This window comes from Maniola hyperantus, chromosome 20 (assembly GCF_902806685.2).
Source record: "Maniola hyperantus chromosome 20, iAphHyp1.2, whole genome shotgun sequence".
In the NCBI taxonomy this organism is placed as follows: domain Eukaryota; kingdom Metazoa; phylum Arthropoda; class Insecta; order Lepidoptera; family Nymphalidae; genus Maniola; species Maniola hyperantus.
Genome location: NC_048555.1, coordinates 8406278 through 8432489, shown reverse-complemented (window position 1 = coordinate 8432489; position 26212 = coordinate 8406278). Strand labels below are relative to the sequence as shown.

General features: G+C 36.7%; 1 protein-coding gene across 8 annotated transcripts in view; it reads right to left on the bottom strand.

The window, feature by feature from the left end:
* The window catches only part of Dg (Dystroglycan), a 126720-nt gene that overhangs the window by 56447 nt on the left and 44061 nt on the right, over nucleotides 1-26212 (bottom strand). For 4 of the 8 annotated variants that reach the window (XM_069505261.1, XM_069505266.1, XM_069505265.1 and 1 more), the window contains exon 1: nucleotides 8536-8742. The exons of 3 other annotated variants lie outside the window; for them this stretch is intronic. The gene's annotated coding sequence lies outside the window, so the exon portion shown is untranslated. Of the gene's footprint in view, nucleotides 1-8535; nucleotides 8743-26212 lie in introns of those variants that run through there. One more of the 8 variants, XM_034979394.2, reaches the window with a different exon arrangement.

The window sequence follows — 26212 nt, the reverse complement described above, 5'->3', positions numbered from 1 at the left end:
ATTTCTTTAATTAATTTAGGTACATAGCCTTGCCAGTTGATGAAGATTGTAGACGTTCGGGTTGTTAGATTTCACATTGATTTCTGCAAATCCTTCCGACACGCACGTCATAAACATTTGGCTTACGAGCCAGTGCACTCGTTATGGAACACGGAGATTTACGCTAGTAACAGCACTGGCAAAGATGACAGAATACTGATCTTAATAGTATCTTCCAGGTACAGAAGGATCACTCCGCATAGATGATTAAATAAATAGTGACTCTTGTGACGACCCAATGAATATTCAGCGGCAGAACGCTGCGGCCGCAAATCTTATACACACATCTCTTTCTATCGTGCAACTCTTATCTCTCTCTCTAAAAATTGCGCAAGTGCCGTTGAAGGGGCGCGCCGCAGTAGGTATGAGCTAGGCACCCGATTGATAGTAGATACGTTTATGGTACGTATATTGAACACACTCAATGACTTCTTGATTTGTAGAGCCTAGGTGGCTAAAATGATCGAGCTAAAATTTTAAACCACTACTGAAATATCGGAGGTCTGAGAAATGTTAAGATAAAACGAATGCATTGGGTTTCGAATGTTCTTAGTGTTGTTTACATAATGCCCGGTCGTTTATATGAAACCAATGTACAACCTTGTACTACTATTTTATTTTATGGACAGATGTTCTGGTACCGATATATAATATGAATAAAATACAAACCTAAGAAGGTACCTATTACCTTCATATATAAGAAAATATAGATTTTTTCTTATGGTTACAGAGTACTTTTAAAGGTACAAGTCCGAGATGGGCTGCAGACCGCAAATTGCAAGCGGCACCACTGGTTTCTATGAATCTGTATGAAATTGATTCCGAGCGCGGCAACACTGCGGACTGCAGAGATTCATACAGTAATGTCGCTTGCAGTTTGCGGTCTGCAGCCCATCTCGGACTTGTACCTTTAGAGTTGAAAGACTTTCTCTATCAATAACCATCATGATTCATCGATTAATATTTATCAACTTGATAATCCACTATGTTCCGTTGAATTAGCTGATTCCTGTTGTAAATTGCCATAGGGATGTAAAATGTGGTACAGTGGAAGCATTTCAGTAGCTTCCTCGTGTTCAATTAACAATTTCTAATGAATAACCAAAACCTCATAGTTGTTGTGAAGTAGGTAGGTAGATGCCTTTTCACGAGGGATAATCAAGCATGTGCAGTCAGAGATTTGGTATGAAATCCTCTGATAGGACCCCTTCATTTTAATAGCGCATTTTAGCTCTGGTGGATGAATTTCACATACCTACCTGGGTTTTCGCTCATTAATGGTGGAAACTAGAAAAGATCAAATCCACTTTGATAATGCCTAGCCAATGTATGATAAAGCGTCAATCAACGCTAAAGTTGAAATATCATAAAAATATCCCTAGTAAGCAATGCAATGAAAACGGCGCAAGACCATAGCGTGTGGAAATCTCTACAAAAACTCTATGTCCAGCAGACTCAACGTCATCGGCTTTGAATCGCCACGGCTCTGCTGTTCCAAAGAAAAGTTTGGGAATATTGTCAACAAAGACGCTGCACTCCACTCTGTAAAAAATCCTTGCGTCGTATTTTAATGGACGGTAAATTATAAAGCAAAATAAAGAGATATAAATATGTATCTCCTGCTGGCTGCTTTTAAGCACATCAAATCAGGAAAGCAATGTTCATGCCAGGGTCATTGGGGTAATCGTATTAGGTACATTCCTCGTTCCTTTTTAATTGATATAGCGTATTCAGTTCGTTCCGCAAACGGCCCTACAGGGCCATGAATAGTACAAATTACTCGGTCAGATAGTCGTTTTTGCCCGTCGACATTTCCGCTTGGACGGCTCGGTTCAATAAAGGAGCATAGCTCATTTTTACACGTTCATTCAACGGCTGAACGTTACGATTTGAGGATTGAGGGTTCTACTTAACTCGTATTTTAGTTTTTGTTGTGGGTTTATTTTAAAACGTATTTAAGCGTAGACCCAGTTGATTTACATGAAAAATTCAGGCTACAGCAATACTTTTCCGATAACCTATGCCTGCCTAACCTACCTGACGGTATTTTATAGGATGAAATCGAAATCAAAACTTATTTATTTCATGTAGGACAACTAGTGACATTTGAGTTACATCTGCTACTCTAGTACCGCAGTTCGGAATAAAGATTCTACTGAGAAGAGCATGTAAGAAACTTTTCAAATAATAAAAAGTTACAATATTTTACAACTTACAATACAATACACCATCTTGTGAGCAATCAGCAACTGAAAGCTCAGTATTACGGCCTCGACTTAATTTTGTGTAATGACAAATCTAAAAATTCTTTCAAAACCATATTGTAAAAGCAAATAGGTACTAACCTCACAAAGGATTTCTGTACTTTACGCAGACATTACCAGTTTATGGCGGTTTCTAGTAAATCGATTTTGTGTATCCCCTTTTGGTTTATGTTTATATGTATCAATAGTAAAAATATGTCTATTATTTGTAAAATTCTCTTTTTCACGACATATACTTTAGAGTGGCAATCAAATTCAATTTAGATTTCATGGCCTATTTACGTTGTAAAAATAATATGTATTAGATAGTAGTGATAACATTTTTATTCTTGCTAGCCGAGGGTTTCAAACTTGACCAGGTCTGGGAAGAAGCCCACAACAAATTGAGCCGAGATATTCTTTGTTTCTGTGAATGTCCTACTTTTCGAAACGTACCTATTCAAGATTTGTGTGGCTTTGAAAGTTTATTTCCGCCCCACGCTTAGTCTATCAATAAGCTAAGCCAGTAAGCTGATTCCTAGTTCTATGGACTCCTATTGTACTATTTTAAATTATTCACAAATAGGAAAGTTCGATCGAAATCCAATCTTACATGGCGACAAAGTAAGAAGCTTCTCTAAGCTCCTACTTATTTCATGCTTCGTAGATCGACATGAATTCGGAACGGATTCGATTTATTTTGCATCTGATAAAGAATCCGCGGTAATAGGGTTAGGCGTAAGGAATTTAAAGAGATCGCTCAGGGTTGACGATTCACTGTAATGAAATTCGAAAATAAATAGGAAATTAAGAAGTAGCTTGATGATGTTTTTCTTTAGTTTGCAAAATGGTTTTTGCAAGTTAATAATTGCTTTTAATGATTATTTTGGAATGAGCCTTTTCTATTTACGCGTATTTTAGATATTATTGAACGAAAAGATTCTAAGACACACAATACGGTAGCCAGCCCTAAGACCGACTTTTTCCCGAATGTTTTCTTGTACCTACTAGGGGTTAATTTGTTGGCTGACAGAGACATTGGGTAAGCGAGAAAGGAAAATTAAAATCAGTTTCCTGCAGACTTCAGAGTTTTAGAAAATAATGTCGAATCATATTCAGTAAAAAGGTATAATATATTTCTATATTTCTGTACCTACTGTTCGTTATGCTATAAAAACCGTCCAGATTAACCCAATATCATTATAATGCTAAATCAAACAAAGTATATTTTAACTTTGCCAATTTTAAGCTCATTAACAAAGGTCCGCTAGTTTCCAATTACTTACTAATCTACAACCGGTCGGAAATGTTAATCTGATCACGAAAAGTCTTTAACAAGCTTTGTAAGTTTGTTGTATGTACTCTTAATTTCATATAGTACTAAGAGTACCTACTTACAAAGAAAAAAAATTACGAATCCCAGATCTGTTTATGGTCTAAGGACTGATAGTAGATAGAAGGGATAGAGAGAGGGAGACAAAAAAACCTATTGGGAAAGTTGGATTTTAAAAGAACCTTGCGATATGCTTAGTACTTTAGATTCTAAATTATTTAAATCTATTATGTCGTCCATCTTGGGAATATAACTTCAAAGGAGATTTCCGACACGTACCTACCTACTTACAAAAAGCCTCCCCAGGTTTCAGAGGGATTTGTTAAAATTGGATAACGCTTTGTTTCCTCAGACAAAGGATCAAATAAATTTATACTTGATAAAGAGCTTACGTAGAGATGTGTTGAATTTCTAGACAAGAAAATGTTTGCTGTACGAATGAAAATATTGACCGTTTTCTTCTTATACGAATAGACAAAAGAATTTTTTTTATACGGAATGGATTTAGGAGTAGGACGGCACTCGGCAGTACCTACCTATTAAAGACTGATTTTTATCTCGAAATAATACCTATAAAATGTAAAAAATGCATTATTCCCATGCGGACGAAGTCGCCGACTACGTCTAGATAGGTAATGATAATATGAAAGTTGTAAAATAAAAACTATGACTTATTCAAAGTAACCTGATATTGTTAAAGCGCAAGCTAAGGCGGAGAAGTCTTCCATTACGAGATAATGTAAAGTCAATGACCTTAGCTGCGTTTATTTCTTACTTTAATACAAAAACAATGACAAATAAATTTGTGTTCCGCTTAATAACTACCAGATGTCGTGCAAACAATGGAATAATTGAGGTAGGTACTATTAACAATAAAATTATTTTTGTATTCAAGATGAATTATTATGTAGGTACTTAATAATAATTGTATTAGGTAAGTACATACATAATACATTATATAAATTTGTTAGTTAAGGAAAAAAGAAGAAAATAATCCGGATTTGACTGAGCTACAACTTAATTGATCACAAATAAGAAAGCTAATAAAAAAACAAACAATATTAAAGGAAAAAGAGCATATTATACTGTCTTTTCAATTCTAGAGAAATCGTAGCGTGCAAACACTTTTTGTATCTTGCCTTTTTATAAGAATAAGAATTAATAGCAATAACAGAAAAAATAAACAAGAACATGATTTTTGCCGTGTAGGAGACGTAAGTCGCGACAATACGTCTCTTTAAAATCACTTACGGAAACTACAAAGGTGTTAGAAGGTGCACTCTTTAACACATGCCCGCACTAATATAACCTCTAACATCTAAGGCATAAAGTTCATAATATATAATAAGCTTTCAGGTACTCTATACATGTCAAAGGGTCCCTTTCGGGGTTGTGACGCTTTTCCCCCTCACACTGAGTGCGTAGTTTGGAATGTAGTGGCAACAATGAGTAGTGTCAGACTCGGAAAGGGCCTAGGTAATTTAGCCAGACTCCTATTTCAATTTCGAGAGACATTTCAGTATCCATCTGCTATTAAAAAAATTCAAATGCTTTCATATTTTCCATTCTTTCATGCCATTTTAGTATTATCATTTGCTACTAGATAATAACCGCGATTTCGTCAGCGTGGATTTAGTTTTTTGAAAATCCCGCACAAGTAGCCTATGTCACTTTATATCCAATATCCATGCAAAAAATTATTAAAAAAAACTACTTTCAAACCCACTACAAAGTAAAAAATAACTTTTGTTTCTACATGTTTATGTATGTTGAATATGATTTCTAGTTTCTGTTATTATGCTCGCTCGGGGGTAAAATAGGGGTTCGAAATGTGTGTAGTCCACGCGGACGAAGTCGCGAGCATAAGCTAGTCTACAACAACAAACAAGTATAGTTTTTGCATTTCACGAAGCCACTGACTCATGTTTGTGTTTAAGTCGTATCGGTATACATAAGGTACACTAAATGTGTGCGTTTGACAGCGCTTGCTCGCGACTGATTGGTCCGACATGCACGCACATTTACGCAATGACCATGTAAACGACGCGTTACCACAAGTAAAGTTCAGCTTTCGTGAATTGCAAGAACTGTACTTAAATATCACATAGCTAGTAGAGTTCGAAGCGACAGCGCATGACGATTTGCGTGCCACAACCGTTGTTATAGCAACCTGTAATTTTCTACCGTCTACGCGACTGTCTGTCAAGAGACGAACGCGATAAAATAGTAAATAAATATGTCACGAGTAATATATTCGCACGCTTACATGTCGACAATTGCACTTGGTGAGAATTGATTTGACAATGGACAACGGTATTGCGTGGTCCGATCAGTGAACAGTACAGTATTAAGTATATTATTATTTATCCATTAGGAAAATCTTTGAGCGAAGATAATTTCACATTTATTTTGCATTATGGTGGACGATACCTATACTTATATAATCTTTAGTCTTTACCGCATGCCTGAGAGTTCTCCATAATATTCTTAAAGGTGTGTGAAGTTGCTAATTCGCACTTGGCCAGCGTGGTGGACTAAACCCTTCATTTTAAAGAGATTTTAGTGCTCAGTAGTCGGCCGGCAATGGTTGATGATGAAGATGATATCTTTAGTGACTGATTGACAGACAACGCAAAATGTAAACCGATTGACCACGAGATTTATTTCGAGAGCATATTCCTTGGTATTTTAAGAACTTCCAACGGGATCTTTAAAAATCGTAAATCCAACCGGATAAAGTCGCGGAAATAAGTTAGTACTCGTAGTCTTACTTAAATAGTCAAAAATATTTAATTAACCCTCTTGAAGGCATATTAACAAATGCAATGTCATCGAAGTAAGTGATGGATACATCATTTGAGCTGGGCGCTGCCCAAATCTAGCGTCTTCAAAAAATTGAAAAATCAGTCTAATAGTAAACAATCGATAGCCGAATAATCGATGTTGTCGGTTTTTAATACAACTTATCTAAGATGAGATTTTCACTGCTAAAATTTTGACTTCACGCATTTGGAGAAAAGGAGGAGGAATATATTTTGCGAAATTTTTAGATCAGAGCTATTCTAGCTCTCGGTACTAACATTTATTACCTACTCACTTCCAATAAGTAACCGTTAGTATGCCTATTTGATTAAGCTCAGTTTTTACTAGTAAAATTGCAATGACCTTAGACGCAATGACTACGCAATTATACTAATTATTATTAGACTACCTATAGTTACAAAACGATAAAAGATCAAAATTCTTTGATCTTTTATCGTTTTGTATTTTATGTCTTTTTTCTTGTACCTTTATTTGTATTTAAATTTATTATTAATCATCTAGTTAGTGTAAGTGGCACTGCCGTTCTAATTAGATATAAAATAAATAAAATAATAATAAAATAATAGTGCGAACAAAAAGTATGTCGATGAAAAGAGACACTTTTTATAAAATATCTACTTATTTACCTAGTACCTACTTATTAAAAAAAAGACATGTGGAAGAAAGGAAAAGAATGAAAAATTTCTTGTCTGATAACGGAGACCTATTCGTAAGAAGAAATTTGTATTGGCATTCTATACCTAGGCATATAAAATAATTTATTATTTCAACAACTTTCAGGGAATTATTCCGATAAAAATGTTATTCCGCTACAGGTATTTTTAAATTCTAAAATTTCATTGGTGAAATTCCCATTTTCAGGAATACATTCCCAGCAGGAATACATTTATTACAAATTGAAGTCATTCACCCAGATATTGACTTTAAACAGAATTAACATTTTATTGTAGACAAAATGGAGCTATGTAATAGGTACATGAGTAATGTAAAATTGATTGAAGATAGATGATTAAGTTTAGATGAAGAGCAATAATCTATTTAAATTAATTGAATTTCTTCAAATGGCTTTCAAGTAAGCCGACATTTTTACTACTATTAATAATTGGTAAGTAATAAAAATAAGTATATAATAACATTTCATTATCAATTGGGTGCCCATTTATGTTGATCAATTAACCAAATAGTTTTGTTTATTAAGCCTTTCATAACATTGATCAATATGTTAATAGCATTTTAACCTTCTAGTGGTCATTCATCTTGTACCTACTTTGGATTGTTTTAGTGTTATTTTATCACATCGTCTTTGATATTTCACAGCTTGGCTAAATTATTTATAAGCTTATCTCATCTAAATCCATCTTCATCAGAAGATCAGCTCCTTGATAGGAGCTGATCTTCTATATGTTGTGTACATAGGTATCACTATCCATATTATAAATGAGAAAGTGTGTTTGTTTGTTGGTTTATTGGTTTGTCCTCTAATCACGTCACAACGGAGCAACGGATCTGCGTGATTTTTTTTGCATAGATATAGGTTAAAGACTTCGAGAGTGACATGCCTAGGCTATTTTTAATCCTGGAAAATCAAAGAGCTCCCACGGGATTTAAAAAACATAAATCGACGTGGACATCAGCTAGTCATTCATAAAATGTATAGGTATGACATTGAGATTGTAGAACTTGTTTCCTTACTATGTGTTTGAAATATTAAACACCCCAAAATGTAATTTCATCGACAAAATAGCTTGGTTAGAATTTCAAATTACACTTCGCGGATCGAGTCCCAGCTTGGCCCCCAGGCGTTCGCTTCCCTTCCAATAACACAGGATGAAACGGGGCACTTCTCAATGCGTGAATTTTATTAGGGGTACGAATCAATAGACGACCAAACATTCTACCCCAAATTTTCAAAACAAATCATAAATCTTTGCATTTGCGGCAAAGGATTTGAGCATATTAAAATTTAAATTGCTTTTTTCAATTAAAAATTTAGATTTAGATGTTTACATCAAGCACGGTGACTGATTAAATCTTAATTAGTTTGAAGATGCTACTTCACTTCGAGATAACTTAGCAACAAAAACTCAAGACACTCACGTGCTTGCCGTAACAGCAATCGTCGCTGGAGAGTGTAACAATTGAAATTCCAGCACAAATTTTGGGTTTCAGGCAACACTGCACACAGTTTCAATCCAATATCTGGCATTCACAGAATGTGGCACTAATATCGACGAATGGCACGGTTGATACGGTGATCCGACTGACGCGGGTGACGCGAGGCAGGCGACTGGCCGACTGCACTCGGATCCCGCCCCGCACCTCGTACGCACTTCTTTCCCTGGAGATCAGCTGAGTCCTTATTAATTTACCAGCCATATTATTAATGTCATAATTATTTTATGATGGCTGGTTCTGTGAATTGATAACTAGCAAAAAGGCTTCGTATCATAATTTTGTTTGTCTTCCATTTTCAAATTGGGATGTTTGGAACACGGCCGCGGCGTTATAATGGCTAATTACCATAATTATGCCTATATAGCTGATGATATATGGGCTATTTAGCCATATCAAATAGCCTTTTCCTTGGTCCAGCAGTGGATGTCTATCGTTTGGGAATTTGGATGATGATATAGGTTTTAGAGTCGAACTTTCTTCTTACGATTCTAGAAATGCAAAACAATTTAAGATTAAGTAGGTATTTGCAAAGTGTAAAACTTCATAATTATAAATCATAGCTTTTTTACTCATTGATGCAAGCTACCTGTTATTTCAAAGCAACTTCCTCAGCAGGTCGTCTTTGACGCCATCAATCACTGTCACGGTAAAGAAATTTGACCCTCCAATAAAAAGCAAAGGTAAGTATATTTTGATTGCCATTATATTATATTTTCTTTTATACCGGTAAATTCCAAGGTTAAATATGGCGCGGTTTTAAGTTTCACTTGATCTTCAGTTTTCACACATCGTTTTCCGTTCTATTCATTAAATAAAAATCAATTTAAATTTTTTCATACGTTTCTTTTTACATTAAGTAGTCTGGATCATGATAGCACATTTTCTGATTTTCTCGTGAATTGCATCGAAGAAAAGTGTGGTATTTAAAATTAGTCAAGATTGAGAAGCTTGGCAGCATAATAGGTATGTAACTTTCATTGACAATTCACAATTCACAATTTATGACTAAGAACCACTGTAAACCCAAATAAGCGATAAATAATTTGATTTGATTTAATTTGACTAGAAATCTTGCTCGAGTAGAGTGTTTGCTTGGACACTGTTAAAGGAAGAAGAAGAAGAAGCTGCTATATGTACGAGAATTGCCACCGCCAATTCGCAGGGTATGCAATTTTTACTGCACTTTGTCGATTTTTCAATTAGAGATTCAATTGACGTTAGAGATACAGTGTCATGATCAAGCACTCTTTATAGACGTAGACGAACAGCGTAAGAGACCATTTAATACTAGTATAAGACTGGTTTTATCGTTGTATGTTGGAAATCAATGATGGAAGGAATCTACGTGAATTTTATAGTGAAACAAATTAAACTTGATTAATGAGACATCGGTGTTTTCGATGAAATCTTCCAAAAGGAAGTCTCTTAACATAATCACGCACGCAAACGCGTCCGAGCGTTGAGACCACAACGTTTAAATCTGTATTCTGTGTACCTAAATGACATCGATAAAAAATTACTATTAGTACAGTCAAATTAGACATTCAAGGTTACATTAATTTGTATAGAACTGAAAATTTGTACGAATGTTTGGAACACCATTATAAATAAAATGTGAAAAGTCCCCATCGATCCGACATTTGCACAAAAAGATATTCAAAGTCAAAGTTAATAAACATGATTATGATGACACTTGAATTTATAACTATGAGCTCAAGGTGCGTCGAAAATAAATTGATGTTCAGGTGTTCCCCAAAAGAATTCGTAATTTACTCGATTACTATTAAAAATGTTTATGATAAAATGGAACACAATGAAGCCCTTCCTGAATGGCCTAACATTTCCAGGAAAAACTGGTTTATTTTATTACTTACCTACTCGTAAAAAGCCTTTTGAGGAGTAATCGGTTTTTCAAAGTAAAAGAAGTCTTTTAACTTTTGTTTAATTTGATTGAATTTGAAATGCTTCATCTCTAATTAAATTCATTTGGCCATGCTCAGATGAAACGTTTAACAAAGCCTTTTAATGGCCTCTTTTATAGACTCTACATTAAAAGCAAAGTTCATCAATTACCATTTCGAACTACTTTGAACTCTAGATTCAGTTGTGTATGTCAGCGGTCGGCAACCTTTTAGCAGGCAAGTTTCACATACTTAGTGGCAAAATGATACAGAGGTGGGGCCGCATTTGTTTACAATTTGTATAGTACCTATAATGTGGCTAATTCTGTTGTACACAATATTTAAAGTAAACTAAAATGGCACGTCTAAATCTATTGCTATCCCTTTCATAATGCTGCTTGCGGAAAAAGATAGCACTAGATTAAGATCTGTTAATTTAGTTTAGTTTAGAGATTGTGTACAAGAGAATCGGCCCCATTGTCTAATATTAAAAATTCAAAAATACAAATACCTATTATAGGTACTTTTACTTTTAATACATTATTAGTTTATTCTAACTTTATTATTTAACTCGATTGGGTCTTCGAGTTCAACGATAAAGTCTTTACTTGCTAGGTAGTAGGTACCTACTTACGTCCAATATCAATTTATAATTGGTATTTGGTAGACTTCACACACCTTTGAGAACATTATGGAAAACTCTCAGGCATGCAGGTTTCCTCACGATGTTTTACTTAAAACGCACATAACTCCGAAAAGTTAGAGGTGCGTGCCCGGGATCAAACCCCCGACCTCCGATTAGAAGGTGGACGTCCTAACCACTAGGCTATCACAGCTTCTCAGTGAATAGGTATCCAGAAATTTTGCCCAAATTATGATAAACTAGCTTATGCTCGCGACTTCGTCCGCGTGGACTACACACATTTCAAACCCCTATTTCACCCCCTTAGGGGTTGAATTTTGAAAAATCCTTTCTTAACGGATGCCTACGTCATAATAGATATTTGTATTTTTTATTTATTTATTTATTTATATATTTAGATATACCAAACTGCATTTCTGCAAAACGACGCGGCTGTAAGCCTGAAGTATTTCCCAATTTCCTGCTACTGACGAAGTCGGGGATGTCTGCTAGTTATGTATAAGCTGGATCCTGTACGTATAGCACCAGTCATAAAATAAAATAGAAATGGCAACCGTGTTCTATCTAATTCTACGGTCGAATAAGGATGAAATCAGATATTTTCTTGTTCTAGCCAGTTTTATTAAAATCATCTTTAAATTTTAGCAAAGCAAGGTCTTTCCAAAGCGATTTGCGATTTGAGAGTAAAGTTAATTAAAATTTAAATATTTTTGATATATTATGTGGTACAGTCATACCCAAGACACGATTTTTATTTTAATGTAGTAGAGGAAAAATTTAAACTATTTGAGATAGAAAAGTCTGTTTGCGCGGCTACAAAGAAAACTGAATGTAAATTTTAATAATATTTTCAATTCTAAAAGTTTCATACCACCAGTATGGCAATATCCTGGTACTACGTCATATTTTCCGGTTTCCTTTCAGACAGTGTCAGTACATCTATGTTTGTTGTACATCGTAACTTGATATGAATGGACGGTTGAACTAATTAGAAAGCTTAATATAAAATGCTTGTCTTTTATACATTATGCTATTTCTAAAGAGTCCAGCGAATAAAATTTCGTGAATTATGCGAGCTCTCTGGTGCAGTGTTTTGCCTTATACGTGGAACGTCCCGGTTTCAATGCCCTGCTAGACCAATTAACCCCTACTAGCTAATTTCTAAATCGATTCAGGTTCGCAAAGCTGTACCGATAAGTGGTTCTGTACGAAGCCGCGTAGTAACCGATTAAATTTAGGGGCTAGGGGTTAATAAAACTATCATAAGCAATTTCTGGGGTAGCCACGCCATCTTGTATTTTAGTTCCTTCCCTTAGTGTAATCACTAATCACTGACAATAATTGATAACTATTTCGAAAAGGATTTCAGTCATAAAATAGTTACGTGACCACATTTCGTAGCAGGGCGAAGTGTACGGGTAGGTAAAGTGGTAATATATTCAGTGCACAGTGATTACAGAAAGTAAGAAACGGTCCCCGACGAACGCCCGAGTGAAATTACGGCGAGACGACGACGAAGCTTTTCATTATCAACTTGGAAATTTAGGTCAGACAAGCAAAAGCAAACAAGACGCGCCGCTATTGCTTGACGAAATTTTTTGTGACGCGGACTTTTATTACGGCACCCGTACTTGATTAAACCGTAGCGTAGTCCGAACGAATTAAAACAGACGGGCGTTATAGAACTATAACGTACTTGCGCCTACTATGTTCTTCTATACTAAAGTAAAAGTTTTGCTCGAACGGAAAAACTGCATCAATCTTTGCACACACACACTCAATAGCTGTGATCGGCTGAATTTATGGCACTTTTGCTGCAACAATGCATTTTAGGAATGTCGTCCAAACAGAGGTGATTGTGATAGTCAGACTGTAACTGTTAATAAGGAAACTTCTCTCGCTGTCCCAGTGCGGATTTGCAGACTTCACACAACTTTGAGAACATCATGGAGAACTCTCAGACTTGCAGGTTAATTCTTAAAACGGCAATAGCTTCAAAAAATTTCAGGTGCATGCCCGGGACCTCCCGAAAAGGAGGCCGACATCCTAATCACCAGGCCTCTATGATTTTACGTTAGCACTTGCTTATGGCCGCGACTTCATCCGCGTGGACTGTACAAACTTCAAACCCCTGTTTTACCCCTTTAGGGATTGAATTTTCAAAACTCCTTTCTAAGCAGATGTCTACGTCATAATAGCTATCTGCATGTCAAATTTCAGCCCGATCCATCCAGTAGTTTGAGCTGTGCTTTGATAGATCAGTCAGTCAGTCAGCTTTTACTTTTATATAGTATAGATGTCAGACTTAAAAAAGTGAATATACTCGTGTTGTACTTTTGACGCCAATACACGCCGTGCAGCATACACATTTCAGGTTACAAAAATAATTGTTTTGGCAACATTCCTACAGCCTATTAGCTTTTCCAACGCTCCCCAATTAGTTTTTACTACCATTACTATCGCGCCAGTACTAACTAGACCAGGCATGGCTAGCGTGGCAAATATCTGGATTCCCTTTTTCATATAACGTTGATCGGAGTTTTGGCGTATTGAACGTAATTTTCACGCAAAGTACAAATATGTAAGCAACCACTGGCAACAAAGTTTCAGATTAGAATACCAAAGAGGTACGGTCGGCTTCAGAATTCGAGTAGCAATCCCGCAAACTATTGCATCAAAAATCAGTCCTTAGACCTTTTTCTATAAACACGCCACACAAACGCTCAGATGTGCGCACAACCGTGGCGTGCAGTGCAAGCGAATAGTGCTAAATAATAAATAAAAATAAAATAAAATAAAATTTCTTTATTTCAGACCGTGGTCTATATGGTGTTAGTTGTAGTTAATGAGTTTTGACCTTTGACTGTACATAAACACTCAAGACATAAAGTTTAAAGAACTAAATTAAAAGAAGTAAATTTTAAAGAACCTAAGACGAACTGAAGCGTCCCGGGTAACCTATTAACCTTAAAATATATCTAAGAACCTGCTCTGAGGTGATATCTGTGTACTTAAAATAAAAGTTTTTGTTTAACGAACCGCTAAGGTGTGGAATGCCATACCGGCATCCGTGTTTCTTGCAACGTAGAACCCAAATTCCTTCAAGATAAGATTGAATAGGCATCTTCTAGGCAAGCGCGCTCCAACCTAGACCTCATCATTGCTTTTTATTAAGCATGATTGTCATAAAGCGCAAGCTAATCTGCAATAAATGTGCAAAAAATGATATATGCAAAAAAACGTCGTTTTGTCGTTGTCGTGTCGTCGACTTGTTGTCTTGTCGTTGCTGTGTCGTTGTGTTGTTATTGTTGTGTCGTTGTCGTGTCGTCGTCTTGTCGTTGCTATGTCGTTGTCATGTCGCCATCTTATTTTTATTTTTATTTTGTTTATTTGAAAGTAATCAACAGCGTAAATACATTATTATTATTTAAATTTAAATCTAGGTATAACAGAAGGCCAAAAGAGATTATTTAAAATTATAATTAAACTATTTTAACAGAATAGATTAAGAATAAATGTAGGTATATACAATAATAAAATAAAATTACAACAGTGTGTGTATGATTGTGTGTGTGTGTGTGTATGCGTGTGAGTGTGTGCTTATGTGTGTGTGTGCGTGTGTGTATGTGTGTGTGTGTGTAAGTGGGAGTGTCGTTGTCATATCGTCATCTTGTCGTTGCCGTGTCGTTGTCTTGTCTTTCTCTTGTCGTTGCCGTATCATTGTCTTGTCGTTGTCGTGTTGTCATCATTCCGTTTCTTGTCGTTGCCTTGTCGTTGCCATGTCATTATCTTGTCGTTGTCTTGTCGTTGCCATGTCGTTGTGTTGTCATTGTCGTGTCGTTATCATGTCGTCGTTTTATCGTTGGCGTGTCGTATCTTGTCGTTGTATTATTAAAGTGGCAATTCTATAGACCCAATTTTCAAGTCCTGTGTTTTAGCACTTTTAGTATGCAAAGGCACAATGAGGAAGAGAAAAGCGTGAAGATAATAATGGAAGAGAAATGTGACCCCAGATTGGAACCAACAAAGGAGCAACTTAGCAAGGTTTAGACAAACGCAACAGGTCGTAAATGCTGCGGTCAGAACTGAAATTACATATAGATAGCGAGCCAACGCGTGCCAGACCTTCGTTATTTTATAAAAGCTGAAAGTTTATTTGCATATCGACCCCAACCCAGGGAGGAACGATCAGCGACTATGAAGTTTTGATCATGATGGCTTTGGGAGATAACAGGGAACTAAGATGTAAAAAATCTTACGTCAAAGTATGAAGTGAAGGCTATTTTTTTATATTTTCTTCGGAATAGTATAAGAAAACATGTCATGCATTGCCACACACTTAGTATCGTGGCAACCTGCCAGACGCCCTTAAAGTTGCCACGAAAAGATTAAACTTAATACTTTAACATACCTACGCGTAAGAATTTTTTACACCTTTATTACCTTTTATCTCCCAAAGCCAACATGATCCAAACTTCATAGACGCTGATCGTTCCTCCCTATGTTGGGGTCAATACGCAGATAAACTTTCAGCTTTTATAACATAACGAAGGTCTGGCACGCGCTGGCTCTTAGTCCAATAGGTTTGTTTTCTTAATATGTAACTCTATAGTTTTTGGTTAGAAAGGTCGCGGTTCACCAGAGGGCCATTTCGACCAAATTATATTACAGACAGTAATTGAGAATGTTGTATACTTTATAGTCGGATAAGTCATTTTTGTTTGAGTATCAAATATAACGACAAATCATACAGATCGAGTTACTAAAGATAAAATTGCAAATTGACTAGATGTAACAAAATCGATACATAGACCGTACAGTATGCGACACGTCGAAGTGGCAATCGAGGAGGGAACGCTCCGCACACGCGCATAGCCCCCGCGCTAACCCGGTGCGTGTGAGCGCGGGTGACATGAGAGTGTGCGGGGCGTCCCCCCGCCTCATACCCCGATTGCCATCTCAACCTGTCGCGGACTATAGGTATGTAACGAAACATGCATATGAAACTCACATTGAAAAGAACAACGCTTGGTAGGATTAATCGTTGCGCATCCATCGTCGGTATAGTACAGTTGCGAATCGAGACGGTTTAAGCATCATTAGCCCGATGATGACTGCGATCCGTAATTAATTAACTCTCTGTCGCTAAGAGCATCTAAACAAGGCAGCCTATTCTGGAGTAGGAGGCTACCTTGGTATTGTCCATTATGTGGAAAATCTCCATATGCAGAGATATTGTATTCAATTTTTATTCGGAATATTATGTAGTTGAGTTACGACATCAGTTGGGATCTCATCTTCTGGGTCATTTGAGAACACGTTCAGGAAGATTACATCGACGAAGAGTTGGTAACCTGCCTGATATTTTAAAGAATGCTTCTAAAACTTGAAAGACTGTATATGAATTAGTTTATGTCCGCGACTTTCTCGTGGATATAATGTCGAATTTCAAATACCTATTTTACTCTCTAAGTGATAAGTTTTTCTGTATGTATATACTATATATTCTGTATGTATATACTATATTTTTGTTGTATTGACCTGTAAATTTATAATTAAATTAGAAAACTTTTACTCTCTTAAGGGTTGAATTTTCAAAAATCCTTTCTTAGCAGATGTCTACATCATGCCAAATATCAGCCTTATCCGCCCAGTAGTTTGAGCTGTGCGTTGCTAGATCCGTCAGTCAGCTAGTCAGTCACCTTTTTCTTTGAATATAATTAGACTATTTTATAGTTTATTACTGTTCGTCCGGGAAAATGAATAAAAATAACAGGGGGAAAAAGTTCATATAACAAAATTAGTAAGTAGTTATAGTTACTAAGTTGCATGGCTTATAAAAATAAAGGTACGTAGTAGTAACAGTAGATAATCGCAGATTAATCGATCCGCATCATTTGTTTTGCTGTACTAGCAGCTGAATCAGATTGGCTTTGTAACAATAGACTATAGCAAGATGACCCCATTGCGCAGTCACTATTAAATTGCATATTATTTGCAACTCGTTCAATTAATCCTCTATGGACAGAAGTTTTCTTTAAAAAAATATATACTTAGATATAACCTTTATTGTGACTTTTATAAGCAACTAGTTGCCTCGGCGAACTTCGTACCGCCTAACAGTCGATTCTTTTTCAGGAAATTTTTAAAAAAATTCTCTCCGTTAGAACCGTACCGTATCGTATCCCTATACTTCAAGGAATATTATGAAAAAAGAATTAGCAAAACCGGTTCAGCCGCTCTCGAGATTTGCGATCAGCAACACATTCAGCGATTCATTTGTATATATAGAGATCTACTTAAAAACACTTTGTCAATGAATTTGTTGGAAATATAAAACGTCGCCGATGGCAAAAATTATAACTCAACATTCCTGTTATTTCCAACAAGCCTCAACTCTTGTACTTTCTTCTCGTCAATTTTATTACAAGTACTTACTTACCAAAGTAAATAAGAAAATTGCTAGCGGCTCATAAAAATGCTTCTAAAATTATTATGTAAATTATGTGAATCAATTTCTTAAAAACAGGAGGGAAGAAACAATTTCTATCTCATAAATTATGCATACAAAATTAAATACTTGGGCTACGCTTGTGAAAGAAGTATGAAGTTTTGGTTCGAGGTATGGTGGATTAATATTAAGAAAATGTACCTACTTATCTTGGAGTCACCCAATTTTTGACTTCAGAGTTACTAACTTCACAGGTTTCATTTAGTAAAGATGGGGAAAACCCTAACTAATTAACTTTATAATACTAGATATTACGGGAACCGTTTTTGCTTGTCATTCATTGCCCATGGAATGAATTAGCAACTAAAACACAAAATAATAAACAAAATTCAAAGGCGACTACGAGTACCAATAACAAAAGTGTTTGTATCTGCATGATTTCACATTACACAGTTCTAGCAAGTACTAGCAAGTACGTCAAAAGTGCTATTAACACTGGAGTTCATAGTCATGATAGGGATTTTCCGGGATAAAAGTAGACTATGTCCTTCCCCGGGATGCAAGCTATCTCTGTACCAATTTTCGTCAAAATCGGTTGAGCAGATGAGCCGTGAAAAGCTAGCAGACTGACAGTCAGACACACTTTCGCATTTATAATATTAGTATGGAAGTATGGATGTAGTTACCTACCACTCTACATAGCTTTTCCAGTATATTGTTGGCGATAATGAGCCATATAATATAGAGATACAAGTGGGTAAGTATGAAAATAAACGTTCCCTTATTCATATTTGAAAGAGGAGCCGAATCCTTATTATTACAAGAGCAACTTTTTCGCCGGGAGCTAGATCAATACTCGTGGGGCTACGAAAAGCGGGCGACCTCCACCTTCCATAAGATAGAGTAAACAGTGCTCTTTGTTATTATTTTCGATACTCTCGAATATCTGGGTGTATTCCAAAAAACGAAAAAAAAAATACGCATAAGTACATGTATTTCTAATAAGGTGCTAGATAATATCCATGGCATCCCGGCAAGATGAGGCTAGCACCGACGTGTAGATGCACCAAGTGGACAGCAACTCCAATGTAGGTAACTACCATAGGTGGTAACTACCCTCCAAACAGCTGATTGCGGAAATGAATTCCTAAAAAACTTCTGTGAACTCTGAAGAAATGTTTGAACGTTTGTCAAGTAACAGAGACAATGAAAGAATCTATGGCACTATTTGGTACTAAGTACATACCTCATTATTTGTCATGTTATATGATTTATCGAGCACGCTGTAGGTATTAATTCTGTTTCCAGTAACACTTCAGGGTCAGAAGACTGAAGCAAAAATACTTAAGTGACAGCAACTTGCGTAATTGCCTCTTCAGGTGTCAGGAACTTGGAAGGGTTGTCGTGGGTTGTCGTATTTTACGCAAGAAATAATGAGCTGAGCTATTCAGCACGGAAATACAGCTACCTCAGTTTAACCACAATTTTACATAGAACCGAGCCGACTAACCTGTGGTTTAGTAATCCATCCAGTCACTTTCCCACTTGAATTTTACATTACTTACCCAAACCAACTATTAGACAACAGCTGACAAAAATAGGGCACCATTCCGACAGCAAATGATACGCGATTCAGCCGAGGCCACACTCCTCAACACAAAATATGGTACATGCTACAAAAATAACATAAATCCCGCACCATAATTGGGTAAAACCTTGCTCGCACTTAACTGCTTTTTAATTATGTACATTGTACAGTAACGTAATTTTATTTCTTTGTGTGTATGGGTCTAAAAGGCTCTTGTCCCTTGTCATCCCCCGTCCGGGAGACCGTGTTTTCTATTGTCTCTAGTCTATTGTATGCAATGCAATGTGCTACATTTGGACCTATTTATGGCACGATTTATAGTAACCGTTGACATTCTAGTAAGGTTTCGTGGTAGTATCTCAACGGTAGGTATACGGGCGAATTGAGTTTTCAAAGATAGTAGATACGAATCTTGCATGGCACATTGCATGTTCAAGTTTTTCTTTATGAGTATAAGTTTGGACATTAATTATACAATAAATCATTCTAAGTCATGTGTAGTTTTTATAACATTCGTATATTTTGAGATGACTGGCATGCAATTTAATTGTTGTTTAAATACAGGACAGACTAATGTTAAAATAAGATTTAGATAGATGGGTGAGCGCTTCTTTGCGACTGATTTAAAAAAAGATAAATAATTGCAAGACGTTGCAGAGATAAAATGAGCTGAAATCATAAGCCGAATATACCATATATGTAGGTGGGAGTATAACAACTAGCAATAGGTACTACACATATATGTACTTATTATTACATGTACAGCGAAAAATGGACAATCCAAAAAGAAAAAGAAATATTGAGAAACGTAATCCGGAGTGGAATAGTGTAGTTCGGACTTCGGATGTTCTATTTCGAATTTGGAGTTTCGATTTAAATTCCGAAATATATTTCAGCCGATAAGGAAGAGATACCCATGCCAGTGCGGTCGTATGTTAAGAGCTACGTTATAGAACCAAATAATTTAACCAGTCACAGATGTAAAATGAGTTTATTTCTGTACGGTGTTACGATACAAACGCGAGGTATTCGGTGCAGTTTATTTATGTACTCTTGTAAATCTGATTCATCCTGTGATGCACATAGAAACAGGTCAACGTCTTGTGTTAGAAATAGAATGCGTTGGTCGCACTCTTGGCCTATGTCTTTCGTCGCCTGGTCCAACGATGACTTTCGACATGTCGTTAATGTGTCAACACCTATCAAAATACATGGGAATGTGTCTAATTAAAGCCCAGATTTTCTTTAGATTTGATTCTTTTAATATGGAAGGAATATTAATAATTTCTTTGAAATGCCACTTCTGATAAACTTTCTAACTAAAATAAACTTCTGTTTTAGGCAATAGAATCTCTACCATATATTATACTTGATCCGACGCAATTTTTTAAATCCTATTATGGTGTTGCCTTCTTTCTTTCTTCTGGGCGGTCTATTTGGCTTCTGGAGCGAGCTTGGATGGCTGAAGTGAAGACTTCGGCGGGGAGGGGCGATGCACGCACAACAGACGGAAACGTTTAAGTGCGGAAACCAGCCCAGAGCGAAGAAAGATGGTGTTGCCTAATCACCGGAATAAAAGTTGCATACAGATGCAGATTTTCAATATGTACATTGTACATAATATCAATTTGCAAATTCATAGCTCACTAGACCGTGAAGGAATACATGAGCAAAACTGCATAACATTATAGGATTATGGTTCTCTAAACTCTGATAGACAAGCGTATGATCGGAATCTCGCATTATGGTAAGTGAATTGGTAACCGCTAACAAGCGACTTTTATAATAGAGGGAGAGAGCCAGCGCGTGCCAGACCTTCATTATTTTATAAAAAGTGAATGTTTCTCTGCGTGTTGTCCCCAACACTGGGAGGAACGTTTATTTGGATCATGGTGGCTTTGGGAGATGACAAGTAATAAATGTGTAAAAATCTTACGTTAAAGTATGAAGTCTAATTTTTTTAATATTTCCTTGACGTCATGACGAAATGACGTCATGCATTGCCAGACACTCAGTATCATGGCAACCCCCTGCCAGACACCCTTAAAGTTTAAAAAGTTAGTTAGGCTGTCTGGCAGGGGGTTGCCACGACTCTGTCTGGCAATGCATGACGTGACTTTCTGAAGAAAATATAATGGTCCAAACAAACGTTCCTCCCAGTGTTGGGGACAACACGCAGAAAACTTTCAGCTTTTGTAAAATAACGAAGGTCTGGCACGCGCTGGCTCTTAGTCCATTACGGAATAGCGGGTCGTCGACCGCCCTATTTTAACACAATAAATGGGTGATAACCGTCAGCTAGTCAAGCTATTTTCTGCTAACAATGTAACGCTTTCATTCTTTCATGCGCATATAACTTTATTCGTGGATAACGACCTTTTTAAGGCTAAAGCACACACGATACTTTCAAAATTGATGATCATCGACTTTTACAATCACCAAAATTTTACATCACGCTTTGTCGACTATAATTGGAGAAGATCGAGGCATTGCATTAGCACGTCTTGGCGACTGATTCGATGCTGCACCGCGATTAACAATTTGTTTCTTATGATCATTATATTATACCAGAACTACTACAGAGCTAAATCGCTCAACTGGCGTTCGAATTGTGTGCGCAGTGAAACAGGTGCTGGTTGATGCGTGGTTTCTGATACTAACGATGAAATATGCGGATTTAAAAATTCGATTGCAGCTGCCACCGAAAAGCGATCAGGTCGCCCATTCACGATTAAAAGTATGCTTTGGCCCTTAGCTGGAATCTGTCCGTAGAAAGTGCTGGAACCAAAGTTATGGATTTACATTTCGTGGTATTCACGTTCCTTACCAATGTAAACAATTTCGGTCGACCGTCGAACTTTAATTAAAAGTAAAATTATACTGAAAACTAATTAACCTTAATTACTCATACCTGCTTAATTTTCCTAATTCCTTCCTTCCTTCCTTCTTATTCCATACTATCCTCACTTGAAAGTTGAACTCATTTTATCTAGTAGGTAACTTGTTTTTATAAATAATTTAAAACGAACAGTCAATTCGCGCCTTTTAATAATATGAAGACAAAAAATCTAACTCTTTAAACTTTTGCTCCAAATGACGCATATAGCGCTCGCAGCGCTGTGAAAAAACCGATACGGATAACCGTGCCGTGTTGTGAGCGCTGAAAACGCAATTCGGTAGAATTCCGAATTCCGAAGAAAGATTATTCCAAGTACAAACTTATCATAGTAACTTTTCTGAACATCAGTTGTGAGGAACAAACATTATTCCAAATTCAAACTTACTTTCCTGGACAGCTGTTGAAATGAAATTCCATACTTACTTTTCTGGACAGTAGTAATACTCTCCGGGAAGTTTAACTTTTGAACCAATCTACAGAGTATGAAATATGCACATTTCATATTATCATTTTTTAGAAAATAATATGACGAACGTTACTAAAATCTGTGTTATGATATAATTTTATGCATTAGGATAAAAATTGTTCCGTCATTAATTTAATAATGACACAGAAAATGTTCTCTATTTGAAAAGAAATGCTACAGGTTTTATACAGATTCTATATAGAATGCTACAGTGGGCTTGTACTGATAAAACATGTTGAAAACTCTGTTTCACTAAATCGAACTGCGTGAGTAACTTGAAAATGTCAAAACATTTCAATTAAATTTTGAAATCTCTCAGAAAATTTATCACATGTTCTGCATTGCGAACTCATTCAACTGATCAAGATACAGTGCGTAAAACGCCTCAGGCGTTGTCCTAATACAACGCGATTACCCGATCATCAAAAGTTCGAGCGAACTTTACTCGTACGAACGCGCGGCCAAACATACTGATCTCGAATAGGTGTCCTAATTGGCATTCGCGCGATGATTGCGTATCTCGTTCTATTTGACGCAAGTACGCGATGGTAGCATCGCTTACCCTCGCGATGATCACGTAATCGCGTTGTATTAGGATGACGCCTTAGGATTTTAAGAATCTAATAATGTATTAGCTCGTCCTTCAGTTTATGCGGTAACTGTGTTCTCATTTATGGTGCAGTGTACACAGGCAATATATTAAAGCTTATCTTGACAGTGTCTATATGGCGTCGATTCATCACTGTCAACCATCGACTGCATTAGCGAAAGTGAATTGATTCAATGCAAAACAATTTTTATTATACGCATAAATTACATCGGCCCCCATTATGTCAGTTAGTGCCATATGTGACGGGAAAGTTTCTGCTAAATTGGCGGGGCAGTTTAAATTGTCGAATTATTTATGTCTTCTGCGCCAAAAATGTACATCCTGAATTCGGATAATTTACGTATACGTACGTACGGATAGCAGCGTAACGTTGACTGCAATTTTTCGTATAGGAAAATGAGGATCCTAGGGCCGCATCAACAAATTCCTGAAGAGCCGTCAACGCATTGGCGATTTCTCTGGTATTGCAAATGTTCAGGGCGACATCAGGTGATCAGGTCTTGTTTGCTTGCTATTTATATAATTAAAATTAAAGGATTTAAGAAAACTTTACTTTTTAAATCCTGGCACTCCTGATGGTGTATTTAGCCGAGACTACATTTTTTCAACGAGTCTATCCCCAGCTGCTTTCACCTCTACTTCTAAGGATCTCACTTTTGTGTCAGTTTTCATTTTCTTGTTTTGTGGTGCTGTATCTTTCCAAATAGATAATATGTATTATAGTATAGCTTCGGTAAACACAGGATCGTATATCCCGACTAATACTATAAAGGCAAAGTTTGTATGTGTGTGTGTGTGTGTGTGTATGTTTGTTACTCCTTCAAGCAAAAACTACTGGACAGATTTGGCTGAAATTTGGAATGAAGATAGATTATACCCTAGATTAACACATAGGCTACTTTTTATCCCGGAAAATCAAAGAGTTCCCGCGGGATTTTGAAAAACGTAAATCCACGCGGACGAAGTGGCGGGCATCAGCTAGTTATACATAATACCTTTGCATTTAGAATAATAAATGAGTATAATTTCAATACCAGTAGATATACCGATGATGATGATGAGTTACCGTGATGTAACTTGATGAATAAAAATCTCCGCATCGAATTGCATCGAAATGTTGAATTGCATTTTTTTCTAAATGGCTGCATTGCATAGTTATTTGAGTGGTCTAGAATCTAGATTTAAAAAGTACAGTATTTAAAGTTTTGAATACAAATAAAAGTCGACGTAGTAACAAAACAATGTTTGGGCTATTCAGCAAAAACGTTTCGGTGAGTAGCGTTCAAAAATGTTGATTGTTTTATTAGTTTCCTACATGCCAGCTGGTTCGAGCGAAACACGAGAAACCTCCATATGCTGCTGGCCACAGAATAGCGGTATTGTCCGAGACTCAATAAGCTATAACCCTCACATGCGAAGCTGTTTATTGTAAGTAATTACAGCCAACAATTAAGTCGTGCAACAATAATTTATATTCGTACGTGTTCAATGTAATTTACTAAAGAACTTGGTGTTGGTGATAATGGTTTTGTAGATTGCATAATATGTTTTGGTTTTAATAGCAAACAGTACGAATCCCTTTGGCACTGTTTTATTTTTAAAGCATTTCCTTTTTTTAAAGTAAATAAGCATGCGCTTAACTGCAATCACACTAAATAATAGGTGATGATGCTTAAGGTGGAATGCGTCTGGCATAAGTGCCTATCCTATCCACCCTTCTTTTGCTTTATATCTATTAGTTACCTATAACAAATTACTAAGTTAGGTCTACTTCACCATGCCTATTAGCAATACGTTCTACGGCTTTCGCTTCACGCAGCCTAAGTTACTAACACAAGCTGAGTGCTTCAGTAAACTTGAAATATGTACGTCGTAGCTCGTTCAAGAATTTGCACAAGACGTAGAGACTACGTCAGGTTCAGAGCTGACCGAATTACCAAGAGGTACTTTAGACAGCGCGTCGCTGTAAAGGCATGGGCAGATACAACACGAGACGGTAACGTGGTTCCTAGCAGCATTGACACTTGACTTGAAGGTAACTTATATTAAAATTGGAGGAGAAAACTGATGGCGGAAGGGCGCTGATGATGAACGCATTACGCAACCATACTGAAACGAATGCTAGGAACGAAAAGGCTATCAACCACCTGTCTTCGGAGCATCCTCGAGTACTGCGGTCATCAAGTCATAAGTGACTGAGACAACCTTTTAGAAAATCGTGACCAATGGTAAAGTGAAAGGTAAGAGAGAACGAAGAAGTTCTCTATATTCTGCTCTCAACAGCAGGGTCCACGATGTTCTACATGTCATGATATTGAAAAATTCTATGATATTGTCTAAATTCAAAATAAATTATTCTTATTCTTATTCTTATTGCAACTGCTAGGTCTTAAGTAGAAGATCTCAACCGCTGTTCTCCACGATGACGGGTACATGTCGTGATATTGCAACTGCTAGGTCTTAAGTAGAAGGATTCACGTCCTTAAGTAGATGTAATGAAGATTACAATGCACAGACAGAACGGCTCGGTTGTTATCGCAAGCGCATCAGGGTTTCAGGAACGCAACGGGTACCGTTTGTCGTAACATCTAGTCCAAGAGACCAATGGAAAAATTGCCATTCAATACCTACATCACTGCGAGCTGTGATAGCCTAGTGTTAGGACGTCCGCCTCCTAATCGGAGGTCGGGGGTTCAATCCCGGGAGCGCCTCTAACTTTTCGGAGTTATATGCGTTTTCAGACAGAACGGCCTAGGCATTCACATTGCGAGCTTTATGTAGCGTGAAGTGCTCCATACAGTATCTATTATTACAAAACGCACAAATTCTATGTATCTTTTTGCTGTGCTAGTGGCGTCGCTCGTTTGCGCTGTCTATCTACGCCTTAAACATGAATAAACTGAAAGCACAGAAAGTGTACATACTACCGAGTACTGAGAGATGCTTTAAAACACTTAGCGGGAAACATCTTGCCAGTTATCTGATGCAGTAGGAAGCGACGCTAAAATGTTTATTAGATGAATTTTTAAACATCACGTTAC